Raw genomic sequence first — 20,171 nt, forward strand, 5'->3', positions numbered from 1 at the left:
AGGAGAGACAAAGAGGAGGAGATAGGAAAAGGAAACGGAGAGATTTCTCCTGGCACAGGACTACAGCCAGGATTCCAGGTTCCTTGAATGGTGCACAGAGATTGCTAGGTATCTGTGCCAGAAGTGGAGAAGGGATGACATTAAACTCCAGGAGGAGACTCAACAGCAGGAACCCACGGAGACAGGCAAGTGTGCTGATGTTCAGGAACCAATACTTAGAGGGTACCCCACAGGTCTGTGAAAGAGCCCTTGGAGACCACAAGAAAAAAGTATAATCACAGATTAAATAGTTGGATAGATTACAGGAAGGATAATAACTCTATGACCTGATAATTAGTAAAATAAATGAAACAATTCTCGCACATCAGACTGTGTCAAGTAAGACTGAAACTCAGTATTAGTTTGATAAAATGGGAAATTACACACACAAAGAATTAGTTGTTAACTGTACTACATTTGTGTCCAAGGCAAGAGAAGATACAAAACTGAAATCTTCACATGTTCAACTAGGGTAAGACATATGTAACTGGAAAAGTTAAGGAAAAGTTCTAAAAAGGGTGTAATCACCCTGGGCCATTTTTATCCACTACATTTACTATTCTTGGACAACTCCATTGTAGCTTAAGGGTAAGAGAACTCAATTTACCTCAGTTCATAAACTGAACAGATTTCCTGTGATTTATCCTTTTCAGTTAAAACTCTGGGTCCAGTACAAATCAAACTGGATGCCAAGTCTCTCTTTTCTTTGAAAATCTTAACTTGCTTTACTATTGTGTACGACACAGATATGGCTACTTCACTGTGACTACAGGCCAGCCAAATGGGAAAGAGGATGGAATGAATCAAATTCCCATTTTGGTCACTCAACAAGAGGTCCACAGGCACCAGGTCTCATTCTAATAACTATCTCTGCTTGTCCAACTGCAGTCAATAATACACAGGGCCTGCTTGATGCCCGCAGGGGTCTCTTACCAAATAAAGGCATTTTAACGGTTAGCCTCCTGAGATGTTCCTGGGCTAGGTAAAGACACTCTGAGACAGTGTTCCTTCTGCCTTGGATCCATGCCTGGAGTGAATCTATACCTCTTCCTCCAATGGGACAAGAAGCCACAGGTCTTCACTGATTAAATCCCATGTCTGGTCCAAACTCACATCTTAGCTTCTCCATCAACTTCTCCACAGCTCACTTTCACAGCCAGATTATCTTAGATCAGCACAAGAGGCACTTCGGAGAGTTCAGCAGTGCGCAGGACCATATCATAAGAAACCCATTCCAATCTGGCTATATAGTTGACACTGAGATCTTCAAGGCATGAAAACAGTTGAAAATTACGTTGCTAAATCACTCTACAGATTATATGTATAGTAGAGCTTTCGAAGTTACAAGTAACATGAAATACCAAAATAAGTTGTTACTTTTCTTTTGTCTACTTCTCTCTCTCACACACACACATGCACACATTCTTTTTACATGTTGAGACAATTTTATGAAAAACGGGTAACAGATTTTTAAATAACATCTCAATATTCAGATCAAACAAAACTGGACTTCCTGTATTTAAAACAAGAATACATAAATTGCCATCGTTTTCCCTATATTTGATATTATTTGGTAATGCTATAATTTGATTTTTTGTTTGTTTGTTTTTAATGGGGTTTTTAGCTTTGACTGAAATACTTGCTTCAGACTTACTGAAAGTAGAATTAACTTTTTTTTTTCTTTTTTTGACCTCCTAGTTTTAGATTTGGGGCTGGGGGTGATGATTCACAATGAGATGTGTTCACAGTAATGGATGCTACTTCCACAAATCCTGGTTGAAGGGCTTCCAGTGATACCTGAATAACAACTTTTGTTTCAGGAGGTAATCCTTCTAGCTGCTTAGGCTTCTTAAATATTTGATGGCACTGGGTCTTGTGCTCCATTTTCTCTTTGAAAGTTAAAACCTAGGCGACATTTGGGACACTGGTGAAAACTCTTTTCCCAGTGCCCTCTATAATGACGTCTGTATGGTGCTGCAGTTTTAAAAATTTTGAGACAAAACGGGCAAAGTAAATTCTTAGTGTTACCATGGTATGCTCTGAAATGTGCATCCACATCTGCAAAAAATGATTATCTGTAACTGCAAACCTGGCATACATCGGACATTTCACCAGGCTTATGATTGTCTTTCATGTGCTCTAAGAGAACCTGATCTGTCTCACAGAACAATTCACAGATTTGACAGACTGCAGAGGGCCCCTGGGAAGTGTGGACACTTTCAATGGGACACTGCAGCTGGGAGGGAGTAGGAAACTGGCGGAGGCAGTGCTGGCAGGTGGTGTGGTTTTTCCAGCTGTCACCTATCTGCCTCTCAAGTTCCAAATGGTGCTTCATGTGATTCATAAATTTGACATTTTGTGGAACTTTCAAGCAGCTGAGGCATTTAAAGGCTGTGTGGGTCTTTGGTTCTGTCTGCCCAACTCCTATATGCTCTCCATAGTAGAAGTCACGAAGTAACACAATCAGATTTCCTTCTGTGGGATCAACAATCTTGTTTGGACTTGCTAAACTTGGAAAATCAGTTTTTGTCAGTCCATTTCCCCCTAAAGGTCGTACAGGATTGCAATGAACATTGTCCTTTGGAAAAGGTGTTGAACAAGGTTCTCCATTCTGAACATTGCTTAGTGAGGTATGGACACTGCCTGGTGTGCTTTGCTGAGTGGTCACTGTATGAAAAATACCTGAAGGGGACAAAGCTAAGGAATGATCCCGCATAATGCCATCACTGAGTTTAGGCCTTTTGGGATTTCTGCTATTTGTTTCAGAAGTGGAAAGTCACTTTGATACATGAGGACTTTTATTCATATCTCCTGCAGAAATTGCTTTTTCTACTGGATGCTGCAATGAACTTGTGAAAGTAATCAAAGAACAACATAACTCCTTTTGAAAAGCTATTAGACACTATTTGCGGTGAACTATTTTTATAATCAGCTTGAGACAAAGGCTCAATAATAACAGGACTATCTGTTGATCTTGATTCAGAGTCAGAAACTGGCAAGACAGTCTTTGCTTCTGATGTAGTAGTCACATGACTAACAGGCTGCAATTTGTGAGTGTTGCCTTTCCTGAAGTGACCATACCTTTTTCTCCTTGAATAAGAACCTGTTCAGTATGTTTGAAATGACTGGTTTTGAAGTTGAGGTCATCCCAACAAAGATCACATCAGCATCATAATTTACATGTTCCACTCCAACCAAGATCAGTTCAGCATCATTACCATCTACTCGTTTGGTATCTTCCTCGCATTTCAGTAGTCTGGCTCTTGTTCTTCTTCACATAACTTACATGGTGGTTCCATATTTTAAATACTTTTTGATTCTTGGAAGGTGTGGCCACAAGTCCCAGTGCTTCCTTTATACGAACTGCCACCTAAGTATAAACATACTACTATTACTTAAGTACAGAAAAATGTGCTATTTGATTATCTCCAAAACTCTAGGGTAATTATAAATATCCTTATCTTACAGACAAAGACACTGAGTGTCACAGAGACTGAATGACAGATGAAAAACCTATGACCACAAGTCTACATGACTCTAGAATTATAGCTTTGTCCCATGTTGACTTTTATATCTTCTATTTAAAAAAATTTAAAAAAAAACGAACAAAATTGATCAATAGGTGAAATCACACGTAAAGGATAAGTATTTTTACAAAAGCACTGTTGTACAGTGTTTAGAAACATGGACTTTGGAGTCAAAGAAGATTAATTTGGAATTCTAAGTTAACCACACACCAGCCACATCTTCTTGGACAAATTTATAACTTTAAAATGTGTTTCTCTATCTTAAAGAGAAACATGCTTGTTTGTTAGACTTAAGGTTAAAAACTCTTGTTAAAAGGCATCAGCTATTCAATGGCATCTTGTTTTGTAGTAAAATTGGAAGAACATGTATCTTAAATGCACATTACAACAGATTCACAAATTCTAATTTCATAAATGTTAACAAAGAAAATAGGCAACAAATTCAAAGTATAATCTATCTATACCTAGTTAACAAACAGCATAATTCAATGTCAAGCACTTAACACAGGCCTAGGAAATTGAGAATGAACTCTTTTGATAATCTCACCCCAATTCAACACTGATATATCCTAAATTTCTCCCTCTGATCCTCTCTAAACTTAAATCCAAGAATGCTTCATCCTTTACACCACAGGTCTCTTCCCCACATAGCAGGCAAAGTGATGCCAGTATTTCTTTCATATCAATATCAGACAGAGACATCATACACACACACACACACACACACACACACACACGCAACTGATATCCCATATGAATACAGGTGAAAGAGTCCTCAACAAAATATTGCAAAGAAAATCTAACAGCATATAAAAAAGATTGTATACCATGATCACATGGGATTTAGGGAGGTATGCAAAGTTGGCTCATTATATGAAAGTCAATCAACATTATGCCATTTTAAAACAATAAAACAAATAACACATCTGCCTGCAGAAAAAGCATTTCCCTGAATCTAGCACCTTTTCATAACCGGGGTTAAAAGAACACTTAATAATTAAGAACAGAAGAGAACTTTCTCAATCAAAGGGCACCTGTAAAAGACCCACAGCTAACAGCATACTTAATAATGAAAAACTGAAAGCTTTCCCTCTAAGACTGGGAACAACACAAGGAAGTCTATTCCACACTTTGGCTCAATATTATCTGGCAGTTCTATAACCAGAGCAATCAGGTAAGAAAAAGGAATTGCTGCCATTGTTAAAAAAAAAAAAAAGTCTTCAGAATGGAAAGGAAATAGTCAAAGTATATTGGAGGAAACAGACTTTTGTATATAGAAAATCCTGAAGAAACTACAAGTATTAGAATTAATATAAAGTTTGAGGATACAAGATAAATATTTTTAAAGTCAATCACATTTGTATATAGTAGCAACAAATGTTCTGAAAATGAAGTTAAGTAAATACTTGAATCTACACTAGCATTAAAAAGAATACTTAGGAAGTCAGAAAGAGAAAGACAAATATCATATGGTATCACCCACTTTGAACTCTAATATATGACACAAATAAATTTATCTATGAAACAGAAATAGACTCACAGTCATAGAGAGCAGACTATGTGATTACCAAGAGGGAAGGGTGAAACAGGGACAGATTGGGAGCTGGTGATTAGCATCTGCAAACTATAATATTAATATATAGAATAGATAAACGATATCATACTGTATAGCACAAGGAACTATATTCATAATTTGTGATAAACAATAATGGAAAAGGATATGAAAAGAATTGTATGTGCGTGTGTGTGTGTTTATATATGAAGGAAAGGAAAGGTAAAGGGAAGGAAAGGAAAGGACAATTGCTGGCAAGCACGTGAAGAAACTGGATCTTTGTGTGTTATGGATAGATTTTAAAATGGTGCAACTGCTACAGAAAACAGTATAAAGCCTCCTCGAAAAATTAAAAAAAAATAGAACTAGCACATGAGTAACCAATTCCCCTTCACAATATAAATTCGAAAGAAGCTAACATGGGGTCTTGAGATATTTGCACAGCCATGCTCACAGCAGCACGAAGCACAACAACTAAGAGGTGGAAGCATCTAAATGTCCATCAAATGTGATATATACATACAATGAAACATTACTTTGCCATATAAAGTAAATTCTGTCATATGCTACAACATGCATGATCATTTCAGACATCAAGCCAAATGAAATAAGCCAGTCATAAAAAGATAAATTCTTTGTTTCCACATATATGAAATATCTAATATAGTCAAGCAATAGGAAGGAAACAAAGAATGATAGAGTCCAGGGTCTAGGGAAACAGGGAAGAAAAGAGTTGTTGTTTAATGGGACAGGTGATGTGTACAGAGTTTCAATTTTGCAAGATGAAAAAATGTAGAGATCATAACAATGGGATAAGGAATTCCCTGGTAGTTCAGGCGTTAGGACTCCTTGGTTTCCAATCAGGGGCCTGGGTATGATCCTCGATCAGGGAACTGTCATTCAAGCTGCATAGCAGAGCTAAAACAATGACAACAGCAACAAAACAACACTGTGACTATGTGTATGTGTATGTGTGTATTAGTCACTCAGTCATGTCCGACTCTTTGTGTCCCCATGGACTGTAGGTCACCAAGCTCCTTTGTCCATGAGATTCTCCAGGAATGAATACTGGAGTGGGTTGCCATTTCTTTCTCCAAAAGGCTGATGAAAGTGTGTGAAATACTTAGCATGCAAAAATGGTTAAAATGGTAAAAATTTGTTAGATGTTTTTTTAAAACAATTAAAAAAAATTTAACAACCAGGAAAATAATTTAAATAGACATTTCCAACTCTTTGTGACCCCATGGACTGTAGCCTATCCAGCTCCTCCATCCATGGGATTTTCCAGGCAAGAGTGCTGGAGTGGATTGCCATTTCCTTCTCAAGGGGACCTTCCTGACCCAGGAATTGAACCCAGGTCTCCCACACTGAAGGCAGACACTTTACCTTCTGAGACACCAGGCAAGCCCCTAGCAAAATGTACATCAGTCTCACTGAGATACTACTTCACAGCCATTAGGTTGGCTATAATCAAAAAGAGGAATAATAACAAGTGCTGCAGAGGATGTGGAGAAAAGGAATCTTTAGATATTGTTGATGTAATTGCTGTAAAATGGTACAACCACTTTGGAAAAGTGATTTGTCAGTACCTCAAAAATTTAATATAGAGTAGCCATATGATCCAGCAATTTCACTCTTTTCTATATATCCATAAAAACTGAAAATGTTCAGTCCATGCAAAATCAGTGTTCACAGCAACATTACTCACAATAGCCACAAAGCGTACACCATCCAAGTATTATCCATTAATTGATGAATGAATAAATAAACTGTGATATATGCTCACAATGGACTACATGGAAGCCATTTATCATATTCATATACTATATTAAGCTATAAAAAAATTCACTGCTAGACAGACATGAAATGGATGAATCTTGAAAATACACAAACTAGGGGACTTCCCTGGATATTCAGTGTTTGACTCTCCACAGGTTCCATCCCTGGGCTGGGAACTAAGATCCCACATGCCACATAGCTAAATAAATAAATATTTAAAATGAAAATATGACATCTGAATAAAGCCACACACAAAGTTCACACATTGTATGTGGGAGAACTGTAGGTGGAAGAGAAGCAGGAAAGAGAAGCACTCTGTAATCCAAGGGAAACATTTTTTTCAGGGAAGAGGAAATGAACTACTCTCATAAAAGCTGCCAATAAATTAAATAAAATAACAACTAAAAATTGACCACTGAGTTAAACATTTGAAATTCACTTGTGGCCTTGACAAGAGTGGCTTTAAAGGAAAGTGAGAGAACTCCAGATAACAAAGTCTATAAACAACTCTGCAGAAGTCTATAATAAGCAAATATGAAATAAAAGCAGCAAAAGCAGGATGTGTCACCAAAAGATGGATTTTTAACGACAGGCCACATTATAGTCAGTCTGTTTGCTGATGAGTACCATCCAGAGAAACAGAAAACTTAATCCAGGAAAAAGAAGAGACTTACTGGCATATCACTGAATAAACAAGAATTGAGTAGATCAAGAATTGAGTAGATCAAGCCAGAGAACACACAAGATGGAGAAGGCAATGGAAACCCACACCAGTACTCTTGCCTGAAAACCCCATGGATGGAGGAGCCTGGAGGGCCTCAGTCCATGAGGTTTCGAAGAGTGGGACAGGACTAAGCGACTTCAATTTTACTTTTCACTCTCATGCATTGGAGAAGGAAAGGGCAACCCACTGCAGTGTTCTTGCCTGGAGAATCCCAGGAATGGGGGAGCCTGGTGGGCGGCTGTCCATGGGATTGCACAGAGTGGGACACAACTGAAGCGACTTAGCAGCAGCAGCACACAAGAAGTGTACACAAGCCAAATAATTTGCTCAGAGTAAGGGAACTGAGATCATATGAAGAAAGGCTGGCATGGTAGATTAATGGGTATGGTAACCAGACTTCAAATGAATCGCATCTTCTGATATTCCCACCCCTGTGTAGTTCTCTCTCAATCTATCACAGGGTTGACTTGTGAGACTAACCAAATACAGAAGTGAAGATGTGTAACATCTGAAAAAACACTCTGCACTTTATCCTGGGTGCAAGTTCTTTCCTGAATCACTCATTCTGGGAAAAGAAAGCAGCCTCCACAAGAGCAGCCCCTTGGAGAGGCCCACAGAAGGAGGAACTGAGGCTTCATGAGTACCTATGTGAGAGAGCTTAGATTCAACAAGCCAAGTCTTCAGAGGTTGCCAAGCCAGATAAAAGCTTGACTACAACCTCAGGAGAGACTCTGAGGCTAAACTACCCAACTGAATTTTAGGCCAAGAGATAACAAGTGTAAGTTCTTTCAAACTATTGAGTTTTGAGATAATATGTAAAACACATGTTTCAAGTTATTATATCATTCACATCATACTTACACACAGAAGAGTTCTCCTATTAATATAGAAAAAAATAAAACACCGAAAAAGCACCGAAAAACAGGAGTTGCCTGGCAGTCCAGTGGTTTGGTTAGGACTCAGCCCTCTCACTGCCAGGATCCTGTGTTCAATCCCTGGTTGGGGAACTAATATCCTATGAAGCCACATGTTGTGACCAAAACTAAACATGCTGTGAAGTTCAAAGCTGTACCAGCAGTAGATTACTATACAACACATTTGTAGGCACAAGTTGCTGGACATAAAGCTACCTATGATCTTGTTTACTGGCATGAAATGAACTGAGATGGTACCCCGCCCCCATCCAATGGAGTTCACTTACTTAATGAAATAAAGCCCTTTAGGGTACAGAAATGAGCAAGTAATCCCATGTAAACATGTTAAATCACAACACATTTTCTCTGAATGAACCACTTTATTCATTTATTCATTTGGCCATGCTGCTTGGCTTGTGGGGTCCCGGTTCCCTGAACAGAGATTGAATCCAGCCCACTGCAGTGAAAGCCCACAATACTAATCACCAGATCATCAGGAAACTCCCACAACTACATTGCTTTGCTTTTGTAGCTAAAACCTTAGGATATGGGCATTGACCATTTTAGCCTCATCAAGTGGTAGGAGTCAGATCCACACAGCTTAGAACCCATGGTGTTCTTCCTTTTTGTCTTTCAAGAGTGCAGGAGAAAGAAAGGCACTCTGGGTGTTTTTAAGGTTGCAACTCAGTGAGCTGCAAACCTGAAACCATGATGGCACTGAACTCACCACCCACAATCAGCCTCAGCTAATCCCCAATCAAGAAAACTCTCTCAACAGCAATGTGTCAGCCCACTAATGAAAGGAGAAAAACATAAGGCAAGAAAGACTACTTTGTTTCTTATTGTAAAGATTTCTGTCGCATTACCTCAGGGGCACACTGAAAATCTGAAAGCTTGAGACATCACAGGCAGGAAAAGGTCGCATCCTGGGGGCGAGCAGAGGGAAAGTTCAGGGTGAGTCACCTGTTCCGGGAACTTTCTATCCCCCCAGGCCCTACCTGGTCCCACCCTAAGGATGCTGACCAGGTGTCTCACACTCAACCAGAGCAAGTGATTGAACTCTTCTTCCCTGAGCTTTTTCCTCCCACCTCAGTTCTCTCAGTAACAAACAAACAAACAAATACTTCATCTGCCAACTTCCAGAACCAAAGGCCTGAATCTCACGGCCGCCAAGGACGGGGCAGCCCTGGAGTCCAAGGAGAGGCAGAGGAAACAGGAAAACGACCAAAGTGCGGTGGCGGCAGTGCAGAGGCCACTAGATCGATTTTTTTTTTTTTTTTTTTTTTTTTTTTTTGCTGCGCCCGACTGCTGATTGTGCCTGGATGCAGAACCGGGTTGGGCCAAGTCACAAATCCGCCATGAAGATTTGTGTGTGTGTGTGTTTAAATATATCAGGTTCCACAGGAGACCTGGGCGGGGGCTGGGGGCCATGGGCCTAACAGGCCATTTCCCTGAGCTGGCTCTTCCCACCCCAATCTGATTGGCCGCGAGGCCTAGTTGGGCGCATGCACTGGCGAAGGACCACCACCACCACCCCTCTCATAGAAACACCCACTGTGGGCGTGGTCAGGCTCAATCTGAATCTCAAGGGTCTTGGGTCAAGATTGCTCAGCTCACCAAACCGAAGAAAAAATAGATGGCACAGTCGCCAGGGCACAGGGCTGAGAACGGCCTCCAAGTCTTTCAGGAAAATCCAGTGATGGTGTCCAGCACTCACAGCCCTCAGGGGTGACCTGCCCTAAGTGAGATCTTTGCTTAAGGAATTTGACCATACACCTGGATCTTTAAGCCCCCTCCTCTTGGAATAACATTTTGATCAATGCAGGGCAGCCTGCCCCTGTTTTTGCACCATCTATAGAAAGCTGAGAATGAGCTTTACTTCTTATTTTGTTTTTAATTTTTATTTTAGAGCCCTACACTTTTAATGACTGAGGAAAACAGAAAATAATATGATTTGCTTACATGAAAATTGTGTGAAATTCAATTTTGGTGTCCTTAAAGTTGGAACAGGGACTTGTCAGTTTCTTTGGCTATTGTCTATGGCTGAAAAGTTGATTAATCGCCAATGATCATATTCGCAAAGCCTAAAATATTTCTTTTTTGGCCCTTTACAGAGTCTTTTTTAAGTGCCCTTGTTATGCCCAGAGTCTGAGTCCCCAAAGAGAGAATAAGATGGCCACAGCAATGCAAAAGCATGAAGGGGTTTCATTGCCAGCTCGAGCCAGGGCTCCTGTCTCATCCAGTGCAGTGGAGTCTTGATGAGAGCCCCCAGCCCAGATTTACAGCAGTATTTATAAGTTTAGCAAAAAGACAGGGAGTTGGCAAGGGTTGATTGGCTGCAGGGGTTTCCTGGTATTTACTGATTGGCCAGTCACCCCTCTGATTGGCCAGAGTTATCATCTCTCTGATTGGCCAGAGTTACCATCTCTCTGATTGGCCAGAGTTACCATCTATCTGATTGGCCAGAGTTACCATCCCAGGAAGCCCCGGAATCATGACTCAGGGATTATTTTTGGCCTAGTGCACCTCTCTGAGCCTGTCACGGCACTGGTGAGGTTGTAACACCCTGTTCTGCTGGAAGTCTCCTAATAGTCATATGGGAGAACAAAGTTTTGGTTTTGTTACACTATTTTCTTATTTATTATATTTATTTTTCATTCTTTACTAATTTCATTCCTCCTTATCACTATAAGTTTGTTCTGTTGCTCATCTTTACAACGTTTTGAGATAATTATTTGTAACTCTCATTTCTCTTATATGTAATGGTATAAATTTACCTTAAGTTGTTGTTGTGTTCAGTCTCAGTCATGTTGGACTCTTTGCAAACCCATGGATTGCATGCAGCGCACCAGGCTTCCCTGTCCTTCACTGTCTCCTAGAGTATGCTCAAACTCATGTCCATTGAGTTGGTTATACTATCCAGCCATCTCATCCTTTGCTGCCCACTTCTTCTCCTGCCTTCAGTCTTTCCCAGCATCGAGTCTTTTCCAATGACTTGGCTTTTCAAGTGGCCAAACTACTGGATCATCAGATTCAGCATCAGTCCTTCCAGTGAATATTCAGAGTTGATTTCCCTTAGGATTGACTGGTTGGATCTTGCTCTCCAAGGGACTCTCAAGAGTCTTCTCCAAAACCACAGTACAAAAGCATCAAATCTTCAGCACTCAACCTTCTTTATGGTCCAGCTGCCACATCCATACGTGACTGCTGGAAGAAACATAGCTGTGACTAGATGGACTTTGTCATCAAAGAAATGTCTCTGCTTTTTAATATGCTGTCTAGGTTTGTCATAGCTTTTCTTCCAAGGGCCACATTTCTTTTAAGCTCATGGCTACATTCACATCCACAGTCATTTTAGACCCCAAGAAAATAAAGTCTGTTACAGTTTGCATTGTTTCTCCGTACAAATTTAACTGTGTCCAACAATTTTTGCTGAATAGAATGTTCATTATCATTCACTTCCAAATATATCCTAATATTCTCTTCTAAAGACAAGACTATATATTGTATGTACTTCCCTGGTCACTCAACTGGTAAATCACTTTCCAGCCAATGCAGGAGACACAAGAGGCCTGGGTTGGATCCCTGGTCAGGCAAATGTCCTGGAGAAAATAATGGCAATCTGCTCCAGTAGTCTTGCATGAAAATTCCATGGAGATATATGTTATGTATTAATATAGTTATTGATATTTTCCAAATGAATGACATTTTAAAATATGTTTCTTTGTCAATTTCTCATTATTGCTTTATAGTCAGATGACACAGTCTAAATATTATTGATCCTTTGCATTTGAAGATTTCCATTCAGTTGAGTGCATCTCAGTGAAGTCAAAATGAAGTTGGTGTTATGTAGAGAAAATACTTGCAATGTCTAAAATGTGTATATGTGAAATGACCTCCTTTATGCCTCACAATTATTTCAGCATCTTTCAGTAGGGTACCTTTAACTAAATTCCAGGTTTTATTCAAACTTTACCAGTTTTTCCACAAATGTTCTTTCCCAGTTTCATATTCCCATACAGGATACTGAACTGCATGACAATATATAGCAAAAAGCTACAGATACCTCCCTTAGCTTACCCTGGTCTATAGCAGTGTCTTAAACTTCCCTTGTTTTTCATGACTTTTGGCAATTTTCAGGAGTCCTTCAGGTACAGGTTTCTTTTGCAGAATGACTGTCTATATGGGTTCGGTATGTTTCCTGATTGCCCTGGGGTTTATATAATTTTAGAACTATAGGTCCAAGGCAAAATATCTTTCTCATCAATTCCCATCAAGGATTCATACTATCAATATGACTTACCACTAGTTCCTCTGCCACAAAATTGTCTCCTTCCTGCTGACATATTCTGTTCTTTGGAATCAAGTCTCTAAACCAAGCCTACACCTAGGGAGGGGCATGGAATCTCATCTTGAGTACAATATCTAAGAGACACACAAATTATTGAGTATACAAGTTAATTGAAACTCATTTATAAGGAAGATCTGGTTCTTCTAGCCATATCTTTTAATTTTAAATTAATTAAAGTAAAGTAAAGATTTAATAGGTTTTCCAGTTGGTGCTGTGGTAAATAACCTTCCTGCCAGTGCAGGAGATGTAAAAGATGTGGGTTCAACTTCTGGTCAGGAAGATCCCCTGGAAATTGGAATGGCAACCCACTCCAGTATTATTGCCTGGAGAATCCCATGGGCAGAGGAGCCTGGTGCACTGCACTAATAGCATCGCAAAGAGTTGGACAGACTAAAGTGGCTGAACAGACACAAAGATTTAATACCTCAGTCACACTAGCTACATTTTAACATTTCCAAAGTGGCATATTAGACAAGGACATAGAAAACCTTTTCATTGATAATTCCTTAGTGATCTGGTTGTTAGGGATTTGTGCTTCCACTGCAGGGGGCAGAGATTCAATCCCTGGTTGAAGATCTAAGATTCCTTAATCCTCAAAGCAAGGCCAAAAAAAAAAAAAAAAATCCTACCACATGAACACTTCATCTTAAAATTCAGATAAAGGATATAAACAGGTCGCCTCATAAAAGAGAAAAAATTTGCCTTTATATATGTGAAAAGCTGATCGTCCTTATTAAGGAATACATATAACAATTACTTAAAAATTTTCTGTTGCTACAGAAATGTCTATGAATAGCACTGACTTAGGTCATTGTTTTGCCAATCTTTCTTCTTTTCAAATGTAATGCACATTAACACATGAAACGGCTTTAGCTCTGTTTCAGAAATTTGCTATTTTCACTATCATTCAGTTCAAATGAAGTTTTTCCCAAAACAATTTCTCTTTGGAGCAATAGGTTATTTAGGTTCAGAAGCAGGATAAGGAGGAGCCTAAACCGCAACATTAAAGAGGCTTGTGAATTACAGTTGTGACACTTTTGCACTTTGAGTTCCTTGCAATCCTTACTTTATCCTCAGCCTGTTTGCAGTTATATTGCTTCGTTTTCAAACTTTGGGAGTTCTGTACGCCTCAGTTATCTTTCTGGGTTGTTGTTGTTGTTGTTGTTGTTGTTGTTGTTGTTGTTGTTGTTTGGTCATGCAACAGAACCTGTGGGATCTTAGTTCCACAACCAGGTGTTGAACCCATGCCATTGACAGTGAGAGCATCAAGTCCTAACTGCTGAACCAACAGGGAATTCTATTGACAGTGAAAGCATCAAGTCCTAACTGCTGAACCAACAGGGAATTCTCATATCTTTTTCTTTCTTTCTTTCAAAAATTTATTAATTTACTTGGTTGCGATTGCTTTTAGTTCCAGCACAAGTGCCCTTCAGTCTTCACTGTAGCATGTGAGAGCAGGAATTTTAATTGTCACGTGCGGTATTTTTAGTTGCAGTATGTGGGATCTAATACCTCAACTAGGGAATGAACTTGGACGCTCTAATTTGGGAGCACTGAGTATTTCCACTGGACTACAGGGATGTCCTCCCCATGATCGAACCCTGTTCTCCCACATTGCAAGTGAATTCCTTACTGTCTGAGCTACCATAGCTTTGACTATAAGAACTTTGGTCAGCAGAGTGATGCCTTAGCTTTTATATATATATTTTTATATAGCTTTTATATATATATATATATATATTTATATATTTATTATATATAAATATTTATATTTATTATTTATATATTTATTTATTTATATATTATATATATATATATATTAATGCTGTCTATATTTGCCATAGCTTTTCTTCCAAGGAGCTAGCTTCCTTTAATTTTGTGGCCATATTCACCATCCACAGTGATTTTGGAGTCCAAGAAAATAAAATCTGCTCTTATTTTCACTTTTTAACCATTTCTTCACCATAAAGTAATGGGACCAGATGTTGTGATCTTCATTTTTTGAAAGTTGAGTTTTAAGCCAATTTGTTTCAATCTCCTTTTTCGCCATCATCAAGAGGCTCTTTATTTTCTGCCATTAGAGTAGCATCATCTGCATATCTGAGGTTGTCGCTATTTCTCCCAGCAATCTTGATTCCAGATTATGCTTCATCCAGCCCAGTGTTTTTTTATGATGTACTCTGCAATTAAGTTAAATAATCAGGCCAACAGTATATAATCCTGACGTACTCCTTTCCCTATTTGGAACCAGTCACTTGTTCCATGTCCAGTTCTAACTGTAGCTTCTTGACCTGCATACAGATTTCTCAGGAGGCAGGTCAGATGGTCTGGTATTCCCATTTCTTTAAGAATTTTCCAGAGTTTGTTGTGGTTCACACAGTCAAAAGTATCATCACTTCATGGAAAATAGATGAAGAAACAAGGGAAACAGTGACAGACATTATTTTCTTGAGCTCCAAAATCACTGCAGATGGTGACTGCAGCCACAAAATTAAAAGATGCTTGCTCCTTGGAAGAAAAGCTGTGACAAATCTAGAAAGCATATGAAAAAGCCGAGACATTACTTTACCAGCAAAGGTCCGTGTAGTCCAGGCTATTGTTCTCCCACTAGTCATGTATGGATGTGAGAGTTGGAGCATAAAGATGGATGAGCACCAAGGAACTGATGCTTTTGAACTGTGGTGTTGGTGAATATTCTTGAGTGTTGGACTGGCAGCAAGATCAAGCCAGTCAGTCCTACAGGAAATCAACACTGAATATTCACTGTAAGGAATGATACTGAAATTGAAGCTCCAATACTTTGACCACCTTATGAAGAGAGCTGACTCATTAGAATACACCCTAATGCTGAAAAATTTGAAGGAAGGAGGAGGAGGGGATGACAGAGAGTGAGATTGTTGTGTGGCATCACAGACTCAACGGACTTGAGCTTGAGCAAGCTCCAGGAGATGGTGAAGGACAGAGAAGGCCGGTGTGCTGCAGTCCATAGGATCACAAAGAGTGAGCACAACTGCCCAACAACAAATTATTGTTTGTCTTGCTTGATGTTATTCTTGTTTCTTCAGTTTTTCACTTCTAATTAAATCTGTTCTTTGAAACTCATGGAAGGTCTAGGACCTAACGTTTTTCTACAAATAAGAGACAGGGTACATTGGTGGGGGGTGGGCGAGGGGTGTTCTGTCCCTGGGAAAGTCCTGCAGGGTCCTGCTCAGTTATATGATGAAATAGACTGACAGTGCCAAGTGTTTAGTAGAAATGGAAATGCCAGTACTGTCAGTGGAAATACACATTGCTTCCATCATTTTGAAAAAAGCATTTGACTGTACCTGCATGTTAGAATGGCTCAGTCAGTAACATCTGTCTGCAATGGAGGAGACCTTGCTTTGGACTCTGGGTCAGGAAAATCCTCTGGAGAAGAAAATGCCAACCCGTTGTTGTAGTCTTGCCTAGAAATCCTATGGACAGTGGAGCCTGGTTGGCTAGAATCTATGGGGCTGTAACAGTTAAATACCACTTAGCAACTAAACCACTACCACATGCATTATCAGAAAATCTCATGTCTAGACATATAGATATATACATCCTAGAGAAATTATAATGAAAGACACAAACAGGATCATAGGCAGGTTGTTCAAAAAGGCAAAATAAGAGCCACACATTTCAGGCGTAGTAAAATGGACATATAAGACTATGCCCATTCATCTGAGGGAATTCTATCCAGCAATGAAAAAGAATATTCTACACCTACATACAATAAGAATGCATCTCACTTATTTAAAGGAAAACCAAGACAAGGGGAATAGAAAGTCTATTGTGTGATTTTATTTATTTCAATTTGAAACAAAGAAAAATGAATCCCTGGTCCCTGAATCCCTGGGGTCAGAGAAGTGGTTACTTTGGGGGGCAGAGAGTGTCCAGTAAGGAACATGGATATTTCAAAGCTACTTGATAGTAGAGAGATGAAACAAGTACAATCTCAGTTACAGTAAAGCTGGACTTTATTTTCTTGGGCTCCAAAATAAATGTAGATGGTTACTGATGCAGTGAAATTAAAAGATGCTCACTCCTTGGAAGAAGAGTTGTGAGAAACCTAGACAGTGTATTAAAGGAAAGAGACATTTATTTGCCAACATTTGTCCAAAAAGTAAAAGCTATGGTTTTGCCAGTAGCCAGATACAGATGGAGGAGCTCCACCATAAAGAAGGCTGAGTGCTGAAAAACTGATCTTTTTAAACTGTGGTGCGGGAGAATGGAGAAGACTCTTGAGAGTCCCTTGGACTGCAAAGAGATCCAACCAGTCAATTCTAACGGAAGTTAACACTGAATATTCAGTGGAAAAACTGATGCTGAAGCTCCAATACTTTGGCCTCCTGATAGGAACAGTCAATGCATTGGAGAAAAAACAAACAAACAAACAAACAAACAAACAACAACAACAACAACAACAACAAAAAACACTTGATCCTGGGAAATATTGAAGGCAGGAGCAGAAGGCATGACAGAGGATGAGATGGTTGGATGGCATCAGCAACCCAATGGAATGAGCTTGAGCAAGCTTCAGGAGATGGTGATGGACAGGGAAGCCTGGCATACTGAAGTTCCTAGGGTCACAGGGAGTCAGACACGACTGAGCAACTGAACAACAAAAGCCAGGCAGGGTCTTTATGTACAGCTGGCTGAACCTCAATAGGGCTTTCTTGAATTTCTGGAGGTGGGTTGAACATAATTTTTTAGCCAGGTCCCTGGCTGCAACATGTTTGGAATATTTTGTGTTCGTACTCAATCTTCTTTGCGGTTTTTCTGGGTGGCACTTGGGAGTCAGTGTTCCTCACAATGATGGATGCTGTCTCTCTCAGTCCCAGCTGAACTGAACTTCAGATAATGGCCTCTGTTTCAGGAGGCAACCCTCACAATTGCTCTGGCTTTTTGAATGACTGATGATTCTTGGTTCGGTGGTCTATATTTTCCTTCAGGTTCAAACACTGTAGCCAGCACTTGGAACATGGAAAGACCCTCCTGTTCCAGTGCCTCCAAGCATGATTTACGAAGCATGTCACCAGTTTGAAAATTTTTTCAGTTTGGAGAAAAACAAAGGAAAATTTTGTGACATGAAAATTATATGATACCTAAATTTCAGTGTCACAAAGAAAGTTTTATTGGAACACAGCCATTATCATTTGCCACTGCCTGAGGCTATTTCACCCTGCTAATGGGAGAGACCTCATGGCCATTAATGCCTGGTTACTCTCTAGCCCTTCACAGAGAAATTTTGCAGACTCATGGCTGCAGAGGACAAAAGGAAGCATTCCAAACCCTATGGTTCCCCAGCTCCTGAAGTTCAGTTGACTCAGTGCAGCTAAACACTTCCTACTCTGGGACCAAGTGGAGGGTGAAGCTGGAGTGTCTTTGTCTCCACATCCCAGAAAGATTTATCTGGGAATAGCAGCAGCGCTTCCTGTGTCCAGTGTCTGTGGAACTCCTACCTGGCTCTCCAAAAGGCTTTTCTCAGTGAGGCTGCATCAGGAGATTCCAAGCCTTTTAAAGCCCATTCTAGTCCAATCCATAGTACCGAAACCAGGCTCCAATCAGGTTTCTGAACCAGTATTTCCCGTAGGATCTTTCAACTAGAAACATTTCTAGCAAAGCAAAATATTAGAGAGAGGAAAGAATGTGGGTGGGGATTCAAGGCTCCTCCCAGGGGCTATTTTCCAGGTCTCAGTGTGGTGAGAGTCCCCACTTGCATCTCTGGCATCCAGAAGCCCACCACCTTATCTCCAATTTATCTGAATCTTTAATTATTTGGGGTTCAATAGCTTAAGAGTAGGGGAAGGTGGTCCACACAGCTATTCGAACAGGGTATGGGCTGATGTCAGGAACCTAAAAAGCCAATAGTTCTCATCCAATGGCAAATAATTCTCCAGCTGTAAACATCGAAACCCTGTCCTCTTCCAAGGGCAAGGGAGTGGGTTTGGGGGGAGGTAGGATGAGGAGGCAGGAAGCAAGCTTACTCCCAAGTGATCTGCACTTGAAAACTCAGCACCTGCTGGTTTTCCAAGGTCCTCAGTGTGGATTTACATGCTGAACCCCAGGAGCTTTTTCTAGGCAGGAGCTCATGGTTTCTTAAACCATGTCAGAGAAATCAGGTCACAGGTATCATGGTCCCCTCCTGCTCCCTTCCCCCCTTACTCACCCTCTTCTCTGTCCTCCTTTGCAGCACCTAGATTGTATCTCAAGCTTTGCATCAGACTGCCTTTACAGCCCTGTGCACACAGATTAGTGGCGGGGGGGGGGGGGGTTTCAGAGAGTAAATATGTGTATTTCTATTCATTATAATGTAACAGATTTACTGAATTAGAACAAAACTGATGTTCACTAATGAACATGATCTCAAGTGCTGTGAACAGATATAACATCAAAAATACCATTCATATCAAATCAAAATGTGTTCACCTTAAATTTACAGAATATATGTCCCTTACATCTCAATGAAACAGGGAAAAAAAAAGCAACAAATAAAAACTAACCATTAGAAAGAGCTCGTTTTATACTCTTTTAAGAAGCACGATGGTCGGTGCTGTGCCTAGTTGCTCAGTTGTGTCTGACTTTTTGCGACCCCATGGACTGTAGCCAGCCAGGCTCCTCTACCTATTGAATTCACCACGGAAATATGCTGGAGTGGGTTGCCATATCCTTCTCCAGTGTTGGTGACTATCAGAACCCAAGGCTAGGGACTTCCTGGAGGTCCAGTGGTTGAGAATCTGCCTTCCAATGCAGGGAATGTGGATTTAATACGTGGTGGGTAAGATCCCACATGCCAGAGGGCAGTAGCATGGACAAAAGATTCTGCATGCCATGACTAAGACCCGAAGAAGCCAAATAAGTGAATAAAACTGAATATTTTTTAAAACTCTATGCTCTTTACATTCTTCTGGATATATTTGAAAGCATGATATTAAGTTTTATTTAATAATGGGCACATCATGAGACTTCCTGCGGAAGCTTAGTTTCCTGACCAGGGACTGAACCCAGTTCACCAGAGTGAAAACATTAAGCACTAACTGCTGGCTTGCCAGGGAATTCCTAGTTTGATTTACTTAAAGGGTTTATTTTGATTGTATGCCAAAGTGTACGTCCTTTGCAGTGTGTACACTAACAACAGAAACATTTTCGGTGTCAATTTTAAAATGTTTGCAAAAACTTAGGGGAAAGGAAGAAACATTTTGGCTACCGATGTATGCTTCTAGGCTTCCCTGATGGCTCACAGAGCGAAAAATCTGCCTGCAGT

General features: G+C 40.0%; 2 pseudogenes; one reads left to right on the top strand and one right to left on the bottom strand.

The window, feature by feature from the left end:
• Positions 1-20,171, top strand: part of LOC132659073 (testis-specific Y-encoded protein 1-like) — a 598,357-nt pseudogene that overhangs the window by 10,666 nt on the left and 567,520 nt on the right.
• Positions 1,206-3,338, bottom strand: LOC132658871 (zinc finger protein 280B-like; annotated as a pseudogene).

This window comes from Ovis aries, chromosome Y (genome assembly GCF_016772045.2).
Source record: "Ovis aries strain OAR_USU_Benz2616 breed Rambouillet chromosome Y, ARS-UI_Ramb_v3.0, whole genome shotgun sequence".
Classification (NCBI taxonomy): domain Eukaryota; kingdom Metazoa; phylum Chordata; class Mammalia; order Artiodactyla; family Bovidae; genus Ovis; species Ovis aries.